This window comes from Pleurodeles waltl, chromosome 3_1 (genome assembly GCF_031143425.1).
Source record: "Pleurodeles waltl isolate 20211129_DDA chromosome 3_1, aPleWal1.hap1.20221129, whole genome shotgun sequence".
NCBI lineage: Eukaryota > Metazoa > Chordata > Amphibia > Caudata > Salamandridae > Pleurodeles > Pleurodeles waltl.
In genome coordinates, this window is record NC_090440.1 from 1,832,863,587 (window position 1) to 1,832,887,769 (window position 24,183).

A 24,183-nucleotide genomic window follows, 5' to 3' on the forward strand; every position below is an offset into this window, starting at 1 on the left:
AATGTTTGGTGCGACCAGGCACTTGTAATAATGTGTTTGTGTGTGTTGTTAGTAATCCTTAGCAGGATGGTGTACCTGGTACACATCCCTCCTTGTACTAGTATCTTGTGTCTTTGTCGTTTGTTTCACATGGTCTAATATCTCTACATAGCAATAATTGAAACAGACGCAAGCAAACACAAAGTTTTTGATAGGTGGTATTTATAGTCCATAGGATGAAAATAAGGGACATGACGGAGCAGAACAGTGAGGAGTTCAGGCATCGTTGATGAAATCATTGTATTAGATGCGTCAGCATTTGAAGTCCAAAGTCCAGTGTACTCCTCTCATAGGAAATGGAAGGTTGCTGAAGGACAGTCAACAGATTGATTGCCATCTGCACCACCTGTATTCTTAGCTGGACATCGCCGCTTGCAGGTGGTGATCTGATGCTACAGAGGCAGGGATGTCTGTTGCAAATTCTTCCCCTGACAGGGCCTCCCTTCTAGTCGCTGGCACCGATAATGAAAGGTCTGGTGTTGCTGGTCCAAAGGACGGGGTATGTTGTTGCTCATGATCCCTGATCAGGGTAATGCTAATCTCCCTGAACATCTGTGTTAGGAAGGCCAGGATGGTATTTGTGGCCTCCCACGTTTTAAGCATTTCCTTATGCATGTCGCTCTGCAGCTGCTTGATCTGCTGGAGTTTGGCAACTACCTGGCCCATCATGCCTTGGGACTCGTGATAGACCCCCAAGACTTGGCTGATAGTGTCTTGGCCAGGGGCATCTCCACTGCCCACAGCCCATTGGCCCACTGCATCTCACTTTGCACCCTGCCTTCACGGGTTTATGCACTTGCCACAGGGAGTCCCTTATTACTTGTTCCAGGACCAACTTTGTCCACGATGTTGTGATGTGACTCAGGATCCTTGACTGGGGGCAAGAGATAGCTGTCACTGTCCTAGGCATCCAGCGTGGGGGAAGAATGGCTTCCTGTGAGGTTTATGCAACCAGGCTGGGAGGTCTTGATATGGGCACACAGTCACTATTGTTGCCCGGCCAGGTTGTCCAGATGGACCAGAACTGTCTTCTTTGTCCAGATGTACAGAAGTGTTGTCGTCACTGTACCATGGTATTGGTTCTATTGAGCGAAACATGCAAATTTCATTCACTTCAAGCATCTGCTGAATTTGTGTTCATTGGTACTTGGGAGGATGGACAGAGAATGCCATCTTGCCACCAGTGCAGGCAAAACAGTGGCTGGGCAGGATGTGGCTTTGACCATTTTGATGCCTGGTTGATTGTTATGCAGGCAGACCAGGAGTCTTTTGTATAAGTGGTTGGAGACATTATGTGGTCAGTGCACTGTGAATGTGTATGCAGCCAAAATCATTCTCGTTATGCATCTTGAAGCCTTGTTGTTCATTTACGTTGCACATTGGTTGTGCTCTCCTTCCTCCTTGGTTTCATATTGGCTTAGTAGTTCAAGATTGAACTAGGTGGCCAGAAACATCTCTGAGTTGAGAGTGATCTGTATCTTGGTCCCTCCCAGATGAGATCATGTCATTTGAGAATGATCAGGCAAGTGTTTTCGGACAAGTGACCACTGTACTGCTATATAGAGTCACTTGAACAGTGCCTACTGTGAGTTGCATTCCGGTCACTCCATCCACTTCCCAACACTATCCAAATGTTATCTTCCCAGGTGAGTAAACTTACTTTGAGAGTTCGCTTACATATGCATTGGGGCAAGTGGTCACTGGGCTGTTGATTGTTGTTAGCAAAACAGGGCCAATTGGGTTTGGCATTTAAGACACTCCTTCTAGTTCCTAATGGTAGACAAATGTTATCCCCCAAGGTGAATGGGCTTTATTCAGGAAGTGACATTCAGTGGAGTTTTGAAAAGATGTTTGTAGTTACAGATACAGTGCATCCTGGTAGTTGCAGTTATGTCACTCACTCTAGTACACACACTATTCTAATGTTCTCCCCAATTGAGAGTTGACTGACAGCTGTATTTGGACAAGTGACCACTGGTCTGGTGCTTGGAGTTACAGAAACAGTGACTGCCAGGAGTTGCAGTCAGTTACCTCTCTCTAGAACACAGACTATACAAATGTTATCCTCTCAGGTGAGCAAACGTCAATTGGGACTAACCAAACAGGGGTATTTGGACAAATGTACACTGGGCTGGTGGTTGGAATTACACACAGAGGCCCTTCAGGCCTAGCAGTTGCCTTGTCAGTCCCTCTACTGCACACACTATACACAATGTTATCCTCCCAGGTGAATAAACTTGAATTATGAGATGCCAGACAGGGGTCTTGGACAGGTGGACACTGGACTTTGTGTCTGGAGTTACAGATACAAGGTCTCATGGGAGTTGCAATCATGTTACTGTCTGTACTACACACAGTATACAGATGTTATCATCCCAGGTGAGTATACTTCATTTGTGAGTTAAGACACAGTGGTATTTGGAAATGACAAAACTGGCCATGTGTTTGTATTTGGTGAGACAGAGCCTCCTGGCCTTAGCAGTCATGTCACTCCATCTACTTCATGCACTTGGTAAATGTCATCCCCCCCAGGTGAGTACACTTCATGTGTGATTTCACAGAGGACTCTGAAGTGGTGGTTAGAGTGACAGTAAGAGAGCCTTATGTGAGTTGCAGTCATGTTACTCCAGGTACTACATACACTGTACATATGTTTCCCTCACAAGATGAGTAAACATCAATAGGTAGTTGAGATACATGTGTCTATTGAGGTAAGAACACTGGTCTGGCGGTTGTAGTTGGAAGAATAGTGCCTGTCAGGAGTTACAGTCCTGTCAGTCTCTGTACTATTCACACTATACAAATATTACCCTCCCAGGTGTGTACACTTCAATAGTGAGTTCACAAACAGGAATATTTGGAGGAGAGAACACTGTGCTGGTGTAAGGAGTCATTATTACAGTGCCTGCTGGGGGTTGTAGTCCTGTCAGTCCCTGTACTACACACTATATACACAGATGTTATCCTCCCAGGTGAGTAAACTTCATTTGTGAGATGCCAGATAGGGGTCTTTGGACAGGTGGACACTGGACTGGTGAGTGGGGTGATAGTAAAGTGGGCAGTATAAGAGCTGTGAGCATGCATGGCATCGTATTTAGGTGACATGTTTCTTATAGTGACTTACCAGACTCCACTCCCTCAGGTATTCCTGTCAAAACTCAGGATGCAGAATGACCAAGACCTTCTCTTTCCAGGACATGAGTTGTAAGGGAGGAGTGGAGGTGCCACCGCCAGTCTTCTTGGCCTACAGCTGTTGCCTGGGGTCTGTAGAAACACAGAACGGACCTTGCCCCTGAGGTCATTCCACCTCTTCCTGAGGGTGGTGCCTAAAGCATTGACTTCGTTGACTATCCTGTCCCACATTTCGATTTTCCTAATGAAAGAAATGTGCAGGACTTGTGCTTTAAACAATTGTGGCTCTACTCTTATGATTTCATCCACCACGACTCTTAACTCATCATCAGTGAAATGTGGATTTTTCATTGTGACATGGTGGTAAAAAAAAAGTAACAGGTGACAGTGTTTTACTGAAGAGGGAAAGTGCAGAAGTGTGTGACTGGAAAACGTGTGTGCAGGGTGTGGTCCTCCTGGACCTATCTGCCGCCTTCGACACAGTCTGCCACCGCACCCTGGAATCACGCCTCCACGAAACCAGAATTCAAGGAAAAGCCCTCAAATGGATTGTCTCATTCCTCTCCGGCAGAATCCAGAGAGTCCGCCTTCCCCCTTCCGCTCCGAAGCCACCGACATCATCTGCGGCATCCCCCAAGGCTCATCCCTCAGCCCGGCACTGTTCAACATCTACATGGCCCCCCTCGCACAAGTGGCCCGACAACACAACCTCAACATTCTCACCTACGCCGACGACACCCAGCTCATCCTCTCACTCACCAAAGACCCGCGCACCGCCAAAACCAACCTCCACGAGGGAATGAAATCCATCGCCGAATGGATGAGAAACAGCCGTCTGAAACTGAACTCGGACAAGACGGAGGTCCTCATCCTCGGATCCTCCTGGTGGCCCACAGCACTAGGAACCCCACCGACACCGACCGACCCCGCTCGCAACCTGGGCTTCATCCTCGACTCCTCCCTCACCTTGTCTAAACAGGTCAACGCAGTTTCCTCCTCCTGCTACAACACACTCCGCATGCTCCGCAGAATCTACAAGTGGATCCCGACAGAAACAAGAAGAACAGTGACACAGGCCCTCGTCAGCAACAGGCTGGACTATGGCAACGCACTCTACGCAGGCATCCCAGCAAAAGACCTACTACGCCTCCAACGCATCCAAAACGCCTCCGCCCGACTGATCCTCAACGTACCCCGCCACAGCCACATCTTCCACCACCTGAGAAACCTTCACTGGCTCCCCGTGGACAAAAGGATCACTTTCAAGCTTCTTACCCACGCTCACAAAGCGCTCCACGACACCGGACCAGCCTACCTAAACAACAGACTCAGCTTCTATACCCCCACCCGTCAGCTCCACTCCTCTAACCTCGCCCTCGCCGTCGTCCCCCGCATCTGAAGAAAAACCTCCGGCGGCAGATCCTTCTCATACCTCGCCGCCAAAACCTGGAACACCCTCCCCACCAACCTGCGACAGACTCAAGACCTACTCACCTTCAGAAGACTCCTCAAGACCTGGCTCTTCAACCAGTAACACCAGCTCCCCCTCCCCCCACAGCGCCTTGAAATCCTCACGGGTACGTAGTGCGCTTTATAAATCCAATGATTGATTGATTGGTATGTGTTGTAGGAAAACTTAAAAGGGTGCCAATTCTATTTTTTTTTAGAAGCGCTCTGTCCTGCTGTGTCTTTCTGTGAAAATGCAAAGGATTGTGGTGTGTTAAGGGGTATGTTTTATAGTGTGCTTTGCAGGAGTGTCGAGTGTGGTAATATGTGTCAACTGTGTTGTTTTCAGACGCATCCAATGTGCAGATGTGTATTATTTTGGTAATACACAATGGAGTGCTGTGGTTCAGACCTCTATTGGCTGACCGCCATGGGTGCCCACCACTGTGACTTTGGACATGTAAGGCAGTCAGTGGTTGGTCACTGGGCTGTCGGGCTAGAGGTCACACCGCCTATTTCCATCCCTTCATGCCACTGCTGGTCTACCTTGTTTGGTTGGTGGTCGACAGTCCCACCTGTATAACTCGTAATAGAATGGTCTGTATGACCACCACCATGGTGGTCTTTTTGGTACCGCCAACATGGTAGTCTGGCAGTCCGACTGGCAAACTCGTATTGAGGCCCTATATGTTCTTGTGATTTATGGGTCTAAGTCAAAAATGCTTTGCTTAGCATGCAAGTGTTTCTAAGTAAAAGCCTGTAATATTTATCATATTGTGCATTATGGTCAAAAATTTAAATTTCCTGTGTTTGTCAGGACGTGATTGACGAAGATGCTGCAATGCCCATTAATTTGTTTGAGCATTATTACAAGCCTTCTTAGCGCTTGTATAGGCAGGAGTGCGTTGCCCCTTGCATCTGTGTGATTCACTAGCCTCTGGGCGTGAACCTATGAAAATATCTGAGTTATGAATGCCCTGCAGAGGGCCATAAGAGTGAGATGCATGGCAGATTTATTTATAAGTTATGTGTAAGGGTTAAATTTAATCTGGTATGTAAATGTATGTTTGTTGAGTGGGCCAAAAGATGTACGCAGTCATGTGGTGCAGTGCTACAGGAAAATACATTTATTTACAGACCAAAATAATTAAGTCCTGTTGGAAGGGTAAAGGGTAAATATAGTTCACACGGTCCATAGGAACGCCTAACATTTTGTGCTTATCTTCTGTCCTTTTTAGGTGTTCAGATGGGATGGGTATGGCCAAGGAGTCACCTGCCACCAACAGAAGGTTAAGGGTACGTTTTTGTTTCAAGAAGAATCAAAGCAAAATCTTCTAGCTTCCTAAGCAGAAAAGAAATAATCATGACTCCGTCACCCCTTTCATTTCCGCTTTATGACTCCAAAGAAGCTTTAGGGCAGTTCGCATATAAGTTCAGGCTTGGACTAGTTCCAGTGTCCGTGGAAGCCCAACTCCTCTTTGGTCCCTCTTAAACACCCTGACTTACTCCCTAACCCTTTTTGAACCTGGGGTAGCCAATCTGTAACCCAGAGAATATAAGGAATAACTAAATAAATATCTCTGTATAAGACAGTCAAGCGAAACACAAAGCTCTTCTTGCGCTTTTGACTTTAGAAAGGTTTCATGTGCTGCACGTTCTTTTAGTGAGGGAAAATTTAATGAGCACTGACTGAATTGCCCCTGCCCTGCCTTGTTACCCCTGGTGTCTTGTCTAATACCCTTTAACCCGCCTCTAAACTTCAGGGTTATATGGGCATAGGGTTAAGCGTAGGGACGTGCGTCGTCACATAGGTACTCACCTGCCATGCAATGATCCCTCTGCCCAGTACAGTTTCTGCTCCCCTGCTAGACTGGTATGCATCTGGAGGGCCAGTATGTCCTCCGGAAGTGGTGCAGCCTCCAACGTGAGGCTCCTCTCTGGAGTATCTCGGATGGCATCTAGGGTCTCACTGACCTGATTTATTTTAATATAGGACACATTTGTGAGACCACTGTGCTTTTTCTAGGTATATGCACATGTTTTACAATCCCCTTCCTGTTTCTAAGGGAAGAGGGGAGATTCTAAATGTGTGTTTCCTTTTCCTTTTTTTAACAGGTGCTGCATCAGAGAAGTGGTAGAGACCATGCACAGCCACGTACAGTCTTCGGAGATTCTACGAGTAAGTTTGGGCCACCATCACAGTTATATTTTATTGTGTGCTCAAGCAAAGCATCTCATGTATTGACTCCAGTTTCCTTGTGGTAGATTAAATTACTAGGTCTTAGATGTGAACATTAGTGGAGGTATGTGAGTTCATACAGCTGCTTTGTTGGATTAGTAAATGAGCAAGGGGAGACCGATATTGTGGGGTTGCAAGAGAATGATTTCCAAGGAAGAAAAATGTATGATCTTTGCGAATAATGTAGGGCACTTTTCAGAAATGCAATTGTAGATGTTATGGCAAATATGTTTGTAACTTACAGAAGGCTGTGCTTAGAGAGAGGAGGCATACAGAAAATAGAAGGGTAGGAGCGGGCCATTGGAAAGAAAAAGTGACAATCAAAAGTTTAAGAAAAGTCCGTTTTTAATGCAGGATTTTGAAATATACGAGAGACTTGTTGATAACGCATGTTTTAGATTTGGCATCCTTGGTGTGGTCTCCCCTAACTTTTGCCCCTGCTTCCCAGGTTGTTGCTGTGTGCTGTTTTGTTACTCTGGGCACTTTAACACTGCTGACCAGTGCTAAAGTGCAAGTGTTCCCTATGTGAAATTGTATTGGTGGTTGGTTTATCCCTGATTGGCATATTTGATTTACTAGTAAGTCCCTAAAAAAAGTACACTAGTGGTGTCCAGGGCTTGTAAATCAAATGCAACTAGTGGGCCTGCAGCACTGGTTGTACCACCCACATAAGTAGCCCTGTAAACATGGCTCAGACCTGCCACTGCAGTGTCTGTGTGTGCAGTTTTAAACTGCCAATTCTACTTGCCTAAACCTTCCCTTTTTCTACATGTAAGGCACCCCTAAGGTAGGCCCTACGTAGCCCCATGGGCAGGGTGCAGTGTATGTTAAAGGCGGGACATGTACTGATGTGTTTTACATGTACTAACAGTGAAATACTGCCAAATTTGGTTTTCAATGTTGCAAGGCCTATCTCTCACATAGGTTAACATGGAGACTGCCTTTAAATATCCTTAAAGTCCAGTTTCCTTTGAGAGTAGATAGAAATTTGGAGTTTGGGGTCTCTAAACTCACAATTTAAAAATACATCTGTTAATGCAGCTGGTTTTTAAATTGTTAGTTTGAAAATAGCTCTTTTAGAAAGTGGGCATTCGCTTGCTTAAACCATTCTGTAACTCTGCCTGTTTGTGGATTCCCTGTCTAGGTCAAGTGACAGTTGGGCTGTTTGTGAATCTCTTCTAGACAGTGACACAAAGAGAGAAGGGGGTAGCCTGCATATCCTGATGAGCCATCTGAGCTAGAGTGGAGGGAGGAGTGGTCACTTACACCTGAATGGGCTGTGCCTGCCCTCACACTCCAGCCCCCTGGAGTGTGTCTGGGGCCTGGCCAGGGCAAGGCAGGATTTTGTGAACAACAGAGACTTTCCTTTGAAGTTTGCCTACTTCAAAGGCAGAAAGGGGTATAAGTGGTGGACCCAAAATCCCCGACTTTAGATCACTTCTGGATTCACAAGGAACCTCTGCCAAGGAGAGGAGCTGAAGAGCTGAGGAGAAATGCTGCCCCTGCCTCTGACTGTGCTTTGTTGGGCTATCCTGCAGTTGCTGCTTCTGCCTGTGAAAGGGGACAAAGACTGGACTTTGTTGTCCATTCCTGCTTGAGAAGGAGCTTGACTCCTGTTTTGGAGTCTCAGGGCCATCAAAGACTTCCTCTTCCAGCACCTGGACTCCATGCTGAGTCTCCTGCCCTGCTAAGGGTTGCCCAATCCAGTCCCTGGGCCCATGAAAGGTGAAGTTGGCAGAACAAGGACTGAAATCCACACACAGAACATTGTGAAGGGAACTTTTAAACACCCCATCCGCAACACAGCTGATAAATGATGTGCCACCTGCTTTGCGGCTGAAATCAATGCTCCAACTGTTGTGTAGTCATTTTAATTCTAGTTTTATACATGTTATTTTAGGATTGTAGACCTGCCGCTGTGCACTTTAACCTAGATATATTTTATTCAGCTTTGTTTTTATTATTTTAACAAGAGCTATAGTTTGGGTCTTGTTCTATTTCTCTCAATCTAGCTGATCTTCGCCTCGGTCAGCACTGCTTTCTTAAACAAGACAATTCCTTCACTCTGTGCTTTTCTCAAGGCTGCAGTAAGATAGGTTACCGGCAAAGTGGTACTCTTTGTCTCCAATTTTCACAGAAACATACACGCTCTTATGTGGGGATCCTTTCTTGGAACATCAGCTGTTTTATTATAAAAACACTACTTTGACTCATGTACGTTAGAGGGAGATTCCAGCCAGATGACCACAACCGTATGCTGATCGCTGATTGCTTTTCTGCATCTGCTTACGTAGATTACAGGCCTCTTGCTCAGCTATGAGGGATGATATCTTCCCAGGGGGAACCTGAAGGGTAGAATTAGAGCCTAACATGCTTTGCTCTAACATAGCCTAGGTAGGAACTATCCTTCACAATCTTAGTGACACAAGGGTAGTGTTATTTTTGTGTTTTACCCTCCTTGTCACAATTTTGATCCAATTTTGCTTCATCGGCCTAGTTATTGCAATACATTCCTTATTATCTAAGATGCAGTTACTTCAATAAAACCTTATTAAACTATACTCTGCCTCTGATTGTCCTTGCATATGTAAGACTAATGTAACCGAGAGAAACGGATGAAATCTGAGTGACCACGATTCCCCTGAGGATTCATTTATGTCATGTCCCCAGTTGCCCAATCATCCTATCTCTTGGGTGGAGATGAGGCACTGATAGTTAGCATGAACAAAACCTGGATTAGGCCGACCAGTGTCACATGGTGCGAGATCAGACTCAGTCCCCCGCAATACAGGTTATTCTGCTGCCCGAATCCAGTAGTCTCATTAGAATAATGAGAACCTTTGCGACACACCTACATCGCGGCTGGGAGAATGATGCATCACAGCTGGAGTAACTGGGACAAAGACTAGACTTTGTTGTGCATTCCTGCTTGAGAAGAATCTCCAAGGGCTTGGACTGAGCTTGCCTCCTATTTTGAAGTCTCAGGACCATCAAAGACTTCCTCTGCCAGCTCCTGAATTCTCTGCTGAGACACTTGCCCTGCCAAGTGGTGCCCTACCCAGTCCCTGGGCCCCTGAAAGGTGAAGTTGGCAGAACAAGAGCTGAAATCCACACACAGAACACCATGCAGGGACATTTTCGATGCACTATCTGCAACGTGACTGCTAAATGACGTGCCACCCGCTACGCAGCTGAACTCCGTGGTCCACCTGCATCGCGGCTGGGAGATCAACGCATCACGGCTGGAGAAACAAAGCTTGCGGCTGCTGATAATGACGCAAACCCCACACAGTGTGGTTTTCCAACACCGTGTGACCAGATTTCTCACGCATCGTCCCTGGGCGTCAAAGTCATCATGGACCTGTGCAGATCTGAGGTGCCCCGTCTGGAAATTGACACATTGCTCTCTTGCTAGGGAGAAAAACAATACATTGCCTACCCGACCGGAGAAGAAACGATGCACGTCCTCACTTGTGAGTAAGGAATTGACGCATCGCTGACTTTTCTGATGTGCACTTGCCTGTGCTGACTTATTTTTGACGCAAACCAGGTACTTTGTGTAAAATCAACATATGCATTGTTTTTTATGGAGTAAGACTCTTACTGTTTTGAAAATTCATATCTTGAATTGTGTATTTTGGATTTTTGTCATTTTGGTCTTGTTTGATTTAGATAAATATTACCTGTTTTTCTAAACTGGTGTGGTGCCATTTTGTAGTTTTCACTGTATTACTATATGTGTTGGTACAAACACTTTACACATTGCTTATGAGGTAAGCCTCACTGCCTGTATGAAGCTGTCAAGGGGGTGAGCAGGGATTATCAAAGTGTGTCTACATTGCGCTGACTAGAGTGAGGGTCCTTATTGGGCAGGGGGTAACATGGCTTCCAACCAAAGACCCCATTTCTAACAGCATGCATTTTAAGGATGCAAGACTGTACAAAGAAACCACATTTGTTTGTGAGATAGTGCTATATTAGGTACTTTTGGTAGGTATTAGACTCATACAAAGAGTTTGTCTGCTGCTAGTATATCGCTATAATACTACTCCAGCAAGGACATCTGATCATCTCTGGAGTTAGACCTGTAAAGTAAAAGGTGGGCACATCTTTTAGATAAATATTGAGGTTTGGGCTGCATGTTAAGGAAGCAGCAAACTCAAGTTCATAGCAAGGTAAGAAAATATATGAGCAAATAATGGAAATATTGAAAAGGAGTTGCTGGGGTGCATATCTTCTGATATTCACCCATAAAGTCTGTCTCACAGTATTAATTTCAAAACAAAGTGGAACCCATTTGGATGCCTTTTGTTTAATATGGCACAGGATGGGAGTGAAGACAGTTTCCCAAACAGTTTTAGTGTATTCCCTGCATTCCTGTGGATGGAGGGTGGGGATCTGGGCAGTGAGTGGATGGGGATGATGATTGTGATCCCTTTGAAATTCAGTCAAGACTTTGTTTGCAAGGGGCTGCTGATTAGACTTCTGGAAGCTCTGCCCTGTGGTAGATGATGAGGGTGAAGGGGAGGCTTGCAGTCTGTTGTTAGGGCTGAAAGGGATACCCTCGGGTGAGGTCAATCCTTCTGTCTCCCTTAATGCAAATTTCAACCAAGTGCACAATGCTCAAATATCTTTGTGTCTCTGTTGTTAGTGCTTCAGAGACTTATCTGCTGTGAGTAGCCTCACTGTAAATAAAGGCTGTGTCTGGATACAAGCCTTAAAAGAAAATTTGGAAGAAACACCTCATCCAGTTCTATAGCACATGTAAAATTAACAATTGATGCATTTCCGCGTTGGTAACCAAGATTATCTACTCAATTAGAAAGCCAACTTTGTGCTGCAATATGCCTGTGCTTTTCCTCAATGGCTTTCAATGAGGTGGGTATTCCACTGTGGCTGCTTGTCAATGTGTTTGCCCTGAATTATCATTTTGTATGAATTGGTAGCATGCTTTATTTTTCAGAATTAAATTCACACTGCAAGATTACTTCTGGTAGACATGTGTAGGAAAGTCCTCCTTTTTGCCCTGGTCACCACCAAACCTTTTGGACAGATACTGGTAGTTACTGACTCTTGGCTGTGCCCTGGGTACTGCTGACCAGTCCCAGGGCCAGTGATCTGTGTAAAGTGGATGTGCAAATTATGCAAATTATTATTGGCAAAGTTAACATACCTATAAGTCCCTTGTATATGGTAGGGCATGCAGGTTTAGGGACCACAGCATAAGTAGTGCCCCCATAGGTGCACTGCTGAGGTGCCCAGTGTCATTTTAAAGGCAGGCCTGCCTTGCTGGCTGCTTTTAAATTAAAGTTACATGTAAATTTGACTTTGGAATTAAAAGTAGTTCCAAAGTCTTAAACTACCTTATTTTTACATACGTCACCCCTAAGGTGTGTTTTATGTGCTCCTAGTGCTGGGTGCCATGTAACTATAAACAGGGACCTTATAAAAAATAGTTTTATAAGCCCTGGTGAGGTAGAACAGCCAAATTCGTTTTTCTCTCATTGTAGTGAATGGCCTCCATAGGCTAGAATGGGGAGACCTTATTTTAATTTTGAAAGTCTCCTTAAGTAACAGATACCTCAAGTTTGGTATCAAATTGTTATAATAAATCCCACAACTGGATGTTGTGGGATTTAATATCAATTGTTCAGGTAAAGAGTTTTAAACTTTACCTGAAAGGTTGCCAACATCAGCCATGCAGTGTTTTTTGCTGCTTTGTTCTGATCGGCCAGCCTCTGGCAGCCTGGCCAGCCTGCCTTGATGAGGTGTCCCCCCACCTCAGATCCCTGCCAGATTCCAACAAGGAGGAACTACAGAAGAAGAAGGACTGCCCTGCTGGACCCCTGACCTGCACCTGGACACTGCACTCTGGAGGACTGCACCAGCTGCACACTTGGGCTATACCACAAGAAGGACTTTGCCTGGCTTCAACTGGTTCAAGGCGAACTCCCTTTTTGCTACAGGTGAAAAATTGCTAACCAGATTCCCCTGAACCAGCTCCTGAAGAAACTGACCAGCTGATCACTGTCCAGTGGCCAAAAAGGAGTTTGTTCCAGGTGAATTCTGGGAGTTGTAGTCCTCACCCTCAAGGAGCATCTCAGAGCTTCTGGAAACTTGGGGTGAGTTGTGGACCTTAAAAGTAAAAGAATCTTAAAGGAAAATCTGGAAGAAGATCCAGAAGTTTGGAGAACTTTTGGAAAAAAGCTCCATAAACTAACCGACCCGCCATGGCAACTCTAGCGGCTTGCCTCAACCGCAACCCGGCCTGACTTGCAGGTTTATCCTGGTGAAGAAAATCTCAGAAAAAGTGACTAAGTTTGAATGTAGGAAGTTGACCGGGACCTCTCAGGCAGTGTATCCGAAGAGGGCTCCAGGGACGTCGGATCAAGATTCCGGTTTGCCCCAGTGGAAGGTTTTTCATCTCGAAAAAACAACTAAGTCTGAAGGTAAAAATCTCCACCGAAGGCTACCAAGATGCGTATCCGTGGAAGGGTTTCTGGACGTCAGACTGGACTGGCGACTTGGTCCCGCTGAAGAAAATCTTCAAGAAAACAACTAAGTCCGAAGGTAAACTTTTGACCGAGGCCTTCCGCTTGCTGTAACCGAGCATGGCCCCATCACGGTGGGCCTCAAACTTTGATTTTGCCCCGGTCGAGGTGCGACCAGATGACCAGATTGACACTTTTCGTTTCTAAGCGCTAGAAAGCATTAATTCTTTAAAAATTAATATCTCTGGTTCGTTTAGGTGTCATTTTAAAGCTAAGATTATTTACCATTTTTATCAAAATGGTTTTGAAATTTGAAACTGTTTCCTGTATTTTATTTAATTACTCTTTTGTGATATTTGAATGCTTTACGTCTTGTCTCCGAAGTTAAGCATTGTTGCTCATTACCAAGCTACCATGGGTTGAGCTAGGTTTAATTTACTGAGACCTAACTGGGCCTAAGTGGAGGTTAGTGGCCTATTTCTAAGTGTAGGTACTTACCTACCTTTACCAATAACCCATTTTCCAACAAGTAAATTTAAACTTTGTACAGCAAAACGCACAATTTTCACAAACTGACTAGGGAGCATTGTCTGCAATGAAGAGGCGTAAGAAGAGCCTATGTCCTTCTTACATTTCAGAGTTCCCCTAATTGGCAGAATGGTGTACAAATGCCAAGCGAGCTGGTTGTCCTTCTGGCCTAGAAACTAAGAACAATGCACATCGCTTCTGATTGTTTTGTGGGCTCATTTTATTTTCTTTGTGTAGTGCTGCATACAACTTGAAGATGTTTCAAAGTATTTATAAGGGTGACTTTGCAGATGGGGGTACAGAGTAATGCCTGTTGGATTAGTTTAAGCATCAGATTTCGGGGAATAGGAAGGCAGGGAGGTCATTATGATACATGTTGGAAAAAAAAACATTTAAACATAAAATCTCAAAACAGGTGAACACACATCTAGACATTTGAGCTACTTGATAGTCAAAATACAGAAAAACTAAATATAAAACCCCATATGTAACGTGAAAGTGGTTAGTCAATATTTGAAGAGCAAGATGGTGACTGGTTGTGCTCCTGGATGTTAGAAGTAAGCCACTTTTGTCAGTTAATGGCGGTCGGGCGCAGACGGGCTTGCGTGGGTGCAAAGGCCAGCTCATTCACACCCATCCGTGCCTGGACCACATCCAGCACCAGGACCCCCGGTGCTCCCACCATCCGCTGCTACTCCACAGACGAGCTCCTGTTCCTCAACACTGGATGCCAAGTCTTTCACTGGTGCGTGACCTCCCCACACTCCACCAAAGGACCTTTCATCTGCTGGCACTGTTGCTTTTCCTGCCTCACAGGAACCATCTACCCACACAGGACCCAACACCACTATCTCCCAGAAGACCACCACCAACCCAGAGCCGCTACACTGCATCCTGCTCAAAGCCCACTCCCTCAGTAAACACTCATGAAAATCTGTGACACCATCACCACCCTCACCCCAGATGTTGCCTTCATCACAGAAACATGGCTCCACCCCGCCTCCAAACCCGACATTGCTACCACCACCCTTGACGGATACAAGATGATTCACCAGGACCACCCCAACAGCACAGCGGAGGAATCGCTATAATTTTCAAGGAAACCATCCAATGCTCCACCATGAACGATGACCCCACATCTGTAATGGAGCACCTTAACGTCCTACTACACATCGACCCTAAAACAGCCATAGGGGTACCCTTGCATACAGACCACCAGGACCCCGATCAGCTTTCTGCAACACAATCAGGAACATCATCACCCTCCTCGCTATCAACTTCTTTCAGTGCATGCTTCTCGGCGACCTCATCTTCCACATCGAGGACCCCCAGGGTTGCCAAATCCTGGAGAGTATCAACAACATTGGACTCACCTAACTAGTCTTCAAACCCACCCACATAGCCAAACACACACTCAACACCATTTCTCCTGCAGTGACAGAATCAAATTCACCTAAACCACGAAACTCTCCTGAACCGACCACACAATCATCCACTTCACCATCTCCAGCACCCAGCACACCATCACCAATCATCAAAGCGCCACCCACTGCAGCTGGGAAAAAGTAACTGAAAGCCAATGGACGCAGGCTATCAGCACCATACCACTTGACCCGTCAACCAACCTCAACCAGGCTGTCCACAACTTCTCCGCCTGGATCAGCAAATGCACCAACAAAGTCACCCCTCTGAAACCGGCAAAAGCCAACAGAATGTCAAGACAACCCAGCTGGTACACCCCAGAGCTCAAAACCACCAAGCGTAACTGTCTTCTGTTTGAGAAGCGATGGTGCATCTCCAAGGACCCCTCCAACAGAGCTGCACACAAAACAGCACTTAACGAGTACCACCGGCTCATTAAGGAGGCCAAAAGAACTGGTGTCACTGACCGCATCTACGCTGCAACCAACCACACCAAGGAGCTCTTCAAGACCATCAAGGAATTCTCCAACCCGACTGCCACAGAAAACACAGTGCGCCCCTTCCAACAATTCTTCTACTCACTGTCCAACTACTTCCACAGAAAGATTGCCAATATCTGCAACAACTGCAACCCTCAACCCACTTTGTCTAGACCCGACAACCCCAACCAACCTGCAAACCCCAGCCCAGCCATAACCACCTAGTCCTCCCTTGACGTCCAGACCACCGCTACCATCATGTTTTCCATCGATCCCGGGGCACCCACTGACCCCTTCAATCTTGGATCCAACATAATCAGTACTGAACTAAACAACCTTCTCAGCATTTCCATCTCCACAGCAGCCTTCTCAGATGGATGGAAGCATGCAGACATCAGCCCCCTCCTAAAGAAGCCCTCAGCCGACCCCAGCAACCTCAACAACTACCAGCCAATCTCCCTGCTTGCATACCCAACCAAGGTACTCGAGGAGGCCATCAACCAACAGCTCACTGATTACCTAGAATGGAACCACTTACTAGATGCATCACAATCAGGCTTCCGGGTCAACCATGGCACTGTGACCATGCTCATCGCTGCAACAGACGCGATCAGAACCCTCCTATACCAAGGAGAAATAGTTGCTCTGATTCTCTTGGGCCTGTCTGCAGCATTAAACACCGTCACCCACCAAATCCTCATTGACAGACTCCACAACAAAACAACAAAACCAAGGAACTAATCTTTGGAAAGATCACCTCTGCTTGGGACCACAGCTAGTGGCCGGAAGAACTCGGACCCACTCTAACACCGACTAATCATGCTCAGATCCTTGGCATAATCTCAGACAGCCAACTGACCATGAAACAAAAAGCGAACCCAGTAGCCTCCTCCTGTTTCCTCAACCTCCGCATGCTCCGCAAGATATTCAGATCGATTACAATAAACACCAGAAAGATCATCTCACAAGCTCTTGTTACCAGCCACCTCGACTATGGCAACACACTCTACACTGGTGTCCACTTCCAGCTCATCAGAAGACTCCAGACAATACAGAACACAGCAGCCATATTCCTCCTGGACCTCTCTAAGCATAGCCACATCACTACTCATCTCAGGAAACTCCACTGGTTCCCTGTCCAGAAAAGATGTCAGTTCAAGACGATCAATCACGCTTACAAAGCCCTTCACAAACTGGGACCATCCTACATCAACCGCTGGCTGAACTTCAATCTTCTCTCGAGATACCTTTGCTCCTCCTCACTCACCCTCGCACAAGTCCCCCTCATCAACCTCTGAACAGCATCGTCCCTAGCAGACTTCAGAAAGCAACTCAAATCCTGGCTTTTTGATGCAGACACAGCAACCTCAGCGCCCAGATACTCCTAGGGGTGAAAGTGTTGCGCTCTACAAATGATTGATTGGTTGATTCACTTTTTCTGTTATATCGCTTTTTGTATGTGGGAGAACATACTCTATCTTGTCCTGACTTATCCAGGATTCCTGTCAGACAAGTGACAAGATGCAGATAAGTGGAGTACAATGGGCAGCAGTCCTGCATTATACAGGTTTGCCCTGAAATTGTGTCTTCAGTCCTGTTGTATGGGATGGAACCTGCACAATGCTAATAACATTTGTTTTAATTGTTTATTTATGCATATAAAATAACACATACAACTATGCACTACATTAAATCCACATTATTTCTTAGGGGGATATTACAGTCCATCCACATGGCCAATGTTGATCCCATTGTAGAGCTCCCAGCTCCGGAACTGCAAGCTGTGCAATAACCTAGCATGCATGAAGACATAAGGCAAAATTGGCAATATACTAGGTCAATCGAACAACTACTGAGTTCAGCAAGCATAGCGATTAGCGGCATCATCCCCTACCAATTCAGTGCTGTACATTTTAACACAGTAACTATCAAACATAACACTGTGATCATTCTTTATCACTGACACACCAGAAGAGAGAGCAAAGGGTGTCCGTCATTCATCCAAGGCATCAAGCAAATACGGGGGAGACGCCCGGGGGAGCAGCATAACAACAGTCCGTGAACAAGCCAGGAAGCAATAAGAGGAGGAGGGCTAGCTCATGATGACACCCACACCAAAAGCAGAAGACGGAAGCAGACCCTCCCACCAAATACCAAAACTCGCATCCACGCCCCTACAACTCCCATATTCATTCCTCAAATGGCCCAACTATGGCCAGAGCTCAACTAGCGGAAGCGTCTGTTAAGGAGTCCTCCCCCTCACTCTCCTGCACACCGGGCAATTCATTAATCATAGTACGCCAGATCTCCAAATCACGGTCAGCATGCTCATCCACTCGAACCTTTCGTAGGCGACATTTCTCTGCGGTTGCCCATTCAGTTGAATCACTCAGCCAAGTGACATGCAGCAGGGGTGCGGGCTGGCCCACCGGATTGCAATGCGTCTCTTCACCAAAATAAGCCCCAGCTGCGCAAATCTATACAGCATCTTGCGACCCTTTTTAGGGATGGGGAGCAGACCCAGCAGGCAGTGTTTCATCATCGCCTGCACTCTCACAGCCATCACCTCCCTCAGGGTCTTCACTACTCGACGCCAAAAGGGTTGAACAGAGCCACAGACCCACCTTATGTGGTCAAATGAAGCCGACGGAACTCCACAGCGGCCACAGCTGTCAGGCCTAGAGGGAAATATTCTATGTAAGCGTTGAGGTGTCAGGTATGCTCTATGCAAGTAATAGAAGTGCCTCAACTTAAATCTAGAGTTGCTAGTCACACCCCGCACCAGAGAACAGATTCTATTCCATTCCCGATCCGTGGTTGCCTTTCCCAGGCCAGCCTCCCAACGGTTCCTAATCCCCTGCATGCCTGTCTCCTTTTAGAGCCTTATATGTTTGAGACAGGAGACCGCGGTCACCTCCAAGATGAAGAAGTGTCACCAGAAGTGGGATTCGGCAGGCCCCTCTGGGAAGGACGCCTAAATCTCTCTGACCGTCTGCAAAATGTTGGCATACTGTAGGAACTGTCTCTGACCTATTCCAAAAAGGGATTCGACCTCCTCCCTCGTGATGAATGTTCCATTTTGATATAAGTCACCCGCATTATTACAACCCCCTGCACGCCATTTCGCAAAGTCCATCACCACAGCAGCTTTGACAAAGGGTCAAATCCACCATAGTGGAAGCAGGCGCGCGTATGGAGCCTTGCGCAGAACCTGCACAGCTGCTCCCTCCCAGGCCCTCGATACCTGCTACACCAGGTAGGAGACACCCTGCGGAACCCCCGAGCCACCCATTAGTATATGCAGGAGACGCTCCACACAGACAGTGCCAGCTAACAAATCCTTTTCCCAATTGGGGGCATCATCACACCACCGGACAGCATACTGTAGTAACCCAGCTAAGTAATATAAATATAGGTCTGGCAGCTCCGGGCCTCCACTAACTAGGTCTAGCTTCAAAACTTCCATGCGGACTCTACATCTCTTGCCCGCCCAGACTAGGGATAATAGCAGCTTATCAAGCTGTTGGAACAGTGAAAGGGGGAGCTCAGAGAGTGAATTCTGCATAACATACAGGCACAGAGGAAGTAAGATCATTTTACTAAGTGCAATTCTACGCCTAACCGATAATGAAAGAGAGGTCCAGAATTGAATGGAGGCACGGAGGTCCTCCAGCACTCTCCTTATATTTAAAGTATATTGCAGTTTTGGGGAGTGCGTTCTCAGGATGCCCAAATATGAAAAGGACTCAGTCTCCCAGGACAGACCCAGTCAGGGCAACTCTGGCTCCGCCATCGTCGACAGACTGGCCATCGGGAATAACACAGTTTTGTGCCTGTTAACTCGGAGGCCCGACACCTGACGAAAACATCCATCATACTCAACAAGAGGGGGCTGCCCTCTCCGGGTCTGTGACGTACACTAGGGCATCGTCTGCATACAGTGATATTATATGTGTTCTCATCCCTACATGGATGCCCCACCTCTCTATGCCAGTCCATAGCTGTATGGCCAGGGGCTCCATAGCCAACGCGACCAGCAGTGGCGACAAGGGACATCCCTGCCGGGTGCCTCATTCAATAGTAAAGGAATCTGACACTATCGTCCCCGTACGCACTTGCGCCCGATGCGCTGTATACAAAAGACGCATCCAGGATAGGAAGACAGGACCTATGCCCATCCTGCGCATCAACTCCCATATGTATTCCCATTAAAGTGTCAAACGCTTTCTCCATATCTAGAGCCACCAGTGCTGCGGGAAGCAGAGAGTCATGAGTCTTGTGTAGTATATGTTATAAGAGCTGTACATTCATGTGAGTCCCCCTCCCCGGTATAAATCCGCATTGATCTCCCTGTACTGAATGTGTCACCACTCGGTTCAAACAGATGCCAAAACTTTAGTTAGTAATTTAACATCCACCTTTAGCCTGGACAACGGTTTATAGGAGCCCAGGTCTTCAGACTCCTTCCCAGGTTTCGGTAGTATAACTATCAATGCTTCCCGCATATGCTCTGGTAGAAGACCTTCACTCTGTGCTTTATAAAGTATTTCCAACAAGTGGGGAAGAACAACAGCGGAATAGGTTCAGTAAAATTTGACTGGTTGCCCGTCGGGACAGGTGCTTTCCCAGACGCCATACCTCCCATCACCTCCACTAGGTCTTCCAATGACACCTCACCCTCCAACTCCTCCACCTGGGTAGCCGTAAGGTAAGGCATCCGGAGTCCATCTAATTACTCATGTATCCGGGTCACACCCACACTCCAAGGTAAGGTATACATATTCCACAAGTGCTCACACAGGTGCAAATTCACCCGTAACTGTCCTAAAATCTTTTCCCCAGAAAAACCGCAGAGCGACAGGATAAGGAGGATGGGACATTCCCGCCGGAGCAGCCAAGCCAGCATACGCCCGAATGGTCCCCCTCCCGAAACAGCTGCTGCCTATAATCCTGGCAAACATGATTACCCAGTCTATCCCAAAGGTCCACCATTCTACTCTGCACCCCAAGGCAATCTGACTCCGAAGCATTGTCGTTATCTACTTGGTGCTGTATGGCTGCCAATGCGTCCTCCTGCTGCGTGAGTTCCCGGTCCAGGCTTTTCCGGATACCATATGATTTACTAAGGCTTTCACCTCTGATAATTACTTTCAGTGCCTCCCACTCTATGCATTGGGTCGTAGCCGTGCCCCAATTTGCACTAAAATATCCATTCAGCACACCCTGAAGATCTGCTTTATATTCAAGATCACCAAGTAAGTCAGATTGCAAGCGCCACAGGGGGATCGCATGCTTGGGTATGTGTGTTTCACATTCCAACAGGAGGGGGGCATGGTCCGATAGGAACCGGACCTAGTAAACAACTCGGCGGACATTAAGTGTGCCATCATTGGCAAGGAGAAATCTATCTAGTCGGCTGTAAGCCCCATGGGTGGATGAGTAACAAGAATTTTTTGGGATGTAGGGTACATTTCCTTCCACACATCTACGAAGTGTAGATTCCTCATGACGTTCCGCAGTTTGGCAGTCATATGTGTCTTAGGGGGTCATTCCGACCCCGGCGAGCGGCGGGCGCCGCCAAAAGACCGCACCGCGGTCAAATGACCGCGGGGGTCATTACAACCTTCCCGCTGGGCCGGCGGGCGATCTCCAAAAGATCTCCCGCCGGCCCAGCGGGAAAGCCCCTGCAAAGAGGAAGCCGGCTCCGAATGGAGCCGGCGGATTTGCAGGGGTGCGACGGGTGCAGTGGCACCCGTCGCGATTTTCAGTGTCTGCAAAGCAGACACTGAACATCTTCATGGGGCCCTGTTAGGGGGCCCCACGACACCCGTTCCCGCCAGCCTCTTCCTGGCGGTGTAAACCGCCAGGAACAGGCTGGCGGGAAGGGGGTCGGAATCTCCATGGCGGCGCTGCAAGCAGTGCCGCCATGGAGGATTCCCTGGGCCAGGGGTAAACCGGCGGGAAACCGCCGGTTCCCCTTTTCTGACCGCGGCTTTACCGCCGCGGTCAGAATAGCCCACGAAGCACTGCCAGCCTGTTGGCGGTGCTTCCGTGGTCGTTGGCCCTGGCGGTCGATGACCGCCAGGGTCAGAATGACCCCCTTAGTGTTCATCTTCGGCGGGTCCCTATCTAGTGCTCCGTCTAAGACACAATTAAAGTAATCCGCCCACAGAATGGGCATCCCAGTGTAAGGTATAAATTCTTGTTGGAGCTGATGATAGAACCCCGCATCATCAGTGTTAGGGGCATAAATCGGCTTTTAGACTTTTTAATTTAAAGGGAGTCCCAGGGGCAACCCAAATATAAACGCCTCTAGCGTAGGATGAATAAGTCGCCGATTAAAACTGTCACCTCCACGTTTTGTGCACTTTTTGCGCTTCATTCTCTACCAAATGAGTCTCCTGTAGGAGAGCAATATGTACGCCAAGCTGCCTAAGATATGTATGTACTCTGTAGCCCTTCACAAAGGAATTCAATCCTCTAACATTCCATGTAACTATACGCATCAGGGTACCCGCCATATTCTGTTCCAATCCACACACCCCTCTACAGTTCCTGACCGCCCCCTCACCCACATACAGCCCCCCGCCACAGTCCCCCAGCCCAGTGCACTCGCATCCAGATAAGTCGATGCCTCCTCAATAGAGGCATGCTTACATTGTTCACAGTGTCAAAAACAGAACTCCAGCTCCAACCAGAACTCGCATGAAATTCCCCCATCCCACCCCGGGTAAACACCTCCCACAACTTTTGTCTGCCCAATTGTGTGTGTACCCGCTATCACTTCTAGAGCCCAGAAGTAGGAAGCATCCGCCGTCCCCACTCGATAGATAGATTCACGTCCGGACTGCGCTCCAACACTCCACCACATGCCAACCGTTCGGCCCACACACATACTGTACCCAAAAAGTTAAACAACAACAGGGGGGTATCACAGGCCTACCACTTCACCTCAGCCCTTAATCTAGTAACCGTCCCAGACCCCCAAGCCCCCAGCACCAAAAGGCATCAGTAGATAGGAGAAAGGAACGGTCAGAGAAAGAGAGGAGAGCCAAAAGAGGGAGGAGCCCAAGCATCAATCCAGAACCAGAATACTAGACTCCAGCCACAACTCAAGGTCCAGTAAATCACTCAGGTGACTGCATTTTCTGTTTCTGGAGACAAGGGGCCAGGGGGATCTTTTTGCAGACTCGCTCCTGAACTCTACCCTGTGTATTGGTCCACCCGGGTTTGCTGTGTTCCCTTATTCACTCTGTCTTTGCCCATGGTGTACACCTGATGGAGTGCCAGCTACTAATGAATGCGCCGGGCGCTACACTGCCAGTCGCAGTTCAAGCGGTCGATCACCATGTCCTCACCATTCCCGCCACTTGGTCAGCAACTGCCTCACCCTCACAGAGCCACTCCCGGGCGGATGCCGGCACAGGCGGGAGCAGCACAAGCGTCTTACGCAGCACAGTGCATCTGTCCCACTGCCAGCCGGCCCTACACTCCAGGAGCCAGATAACACGGTGCCAACCAGTCCGATCAGCGCAGCAGGGGGGCGCACCCCTAACACCAGTCCAGCGACGGGCCCAAACTGCCCTTATGTGTCCAGCGCTGCTCTGTAAGCCCCAGACTCCTGCAGCCCGGGTGCAGACCTGAGTAGACAAACAACCACGCAGAGGCACCCCACACTTCACGTCGTATCAACCACCACAAAGTTCATCTCCTGCCAGGTGTACCTCTGCCTCTGCAATACTGTGCCTTGTTGTTTCCGATTCTCCTCTATGGGTCTCCAGGCCAGTGGGAGGGGCCACCTCCAGCTCCGTTCACTCTATTCAGGGGGGGTGAGGGGGGGTGCGGTGCCAAAGTACGATCAACTCCTCACCGCAAATGACCCCCCGTCAGGGCCACCCCCCTCCTAGGCTGCGCTGCTCTATTGCCACCTTTAGCTGCTTTTGGCCGAGTTTTTCATCATACTCGTGATCGCGGCCACCATCTTGGGGTCAGGCGCTCTCCACACGCGCTCCCCTGTGGCACGATTGCGGCGCTTTCCTTTACTTTATATTGCTCTTCACGACCTCCCCTCCACCCTGGGGACCTCCAGGACCCTTCCGCCGTGCCCGCGGGGGTCTGGGGCTACAGGATTATGCAGGATGAGAAAGCTGGGGCCGAGAGCACTCTCCTAGTGCTGCCGATCAGCCATCTTGCCGGCCATGCCCCACACAATGCTAATAACATTAAGTACCATATCATAAAAATCAGCATTAAAAATGGGGCCGCATGTACCATGCACACTGTCTCTCAATCTGTGTCTTATTCTGTCCAATCCACTATCAGGAGCAACATGACATGTGGCATTGTGTCTGCTGCAGACCCACAGACAGGGACGTAGTCTCAGGTGAGTGTTTGGGGTGTGCATCCC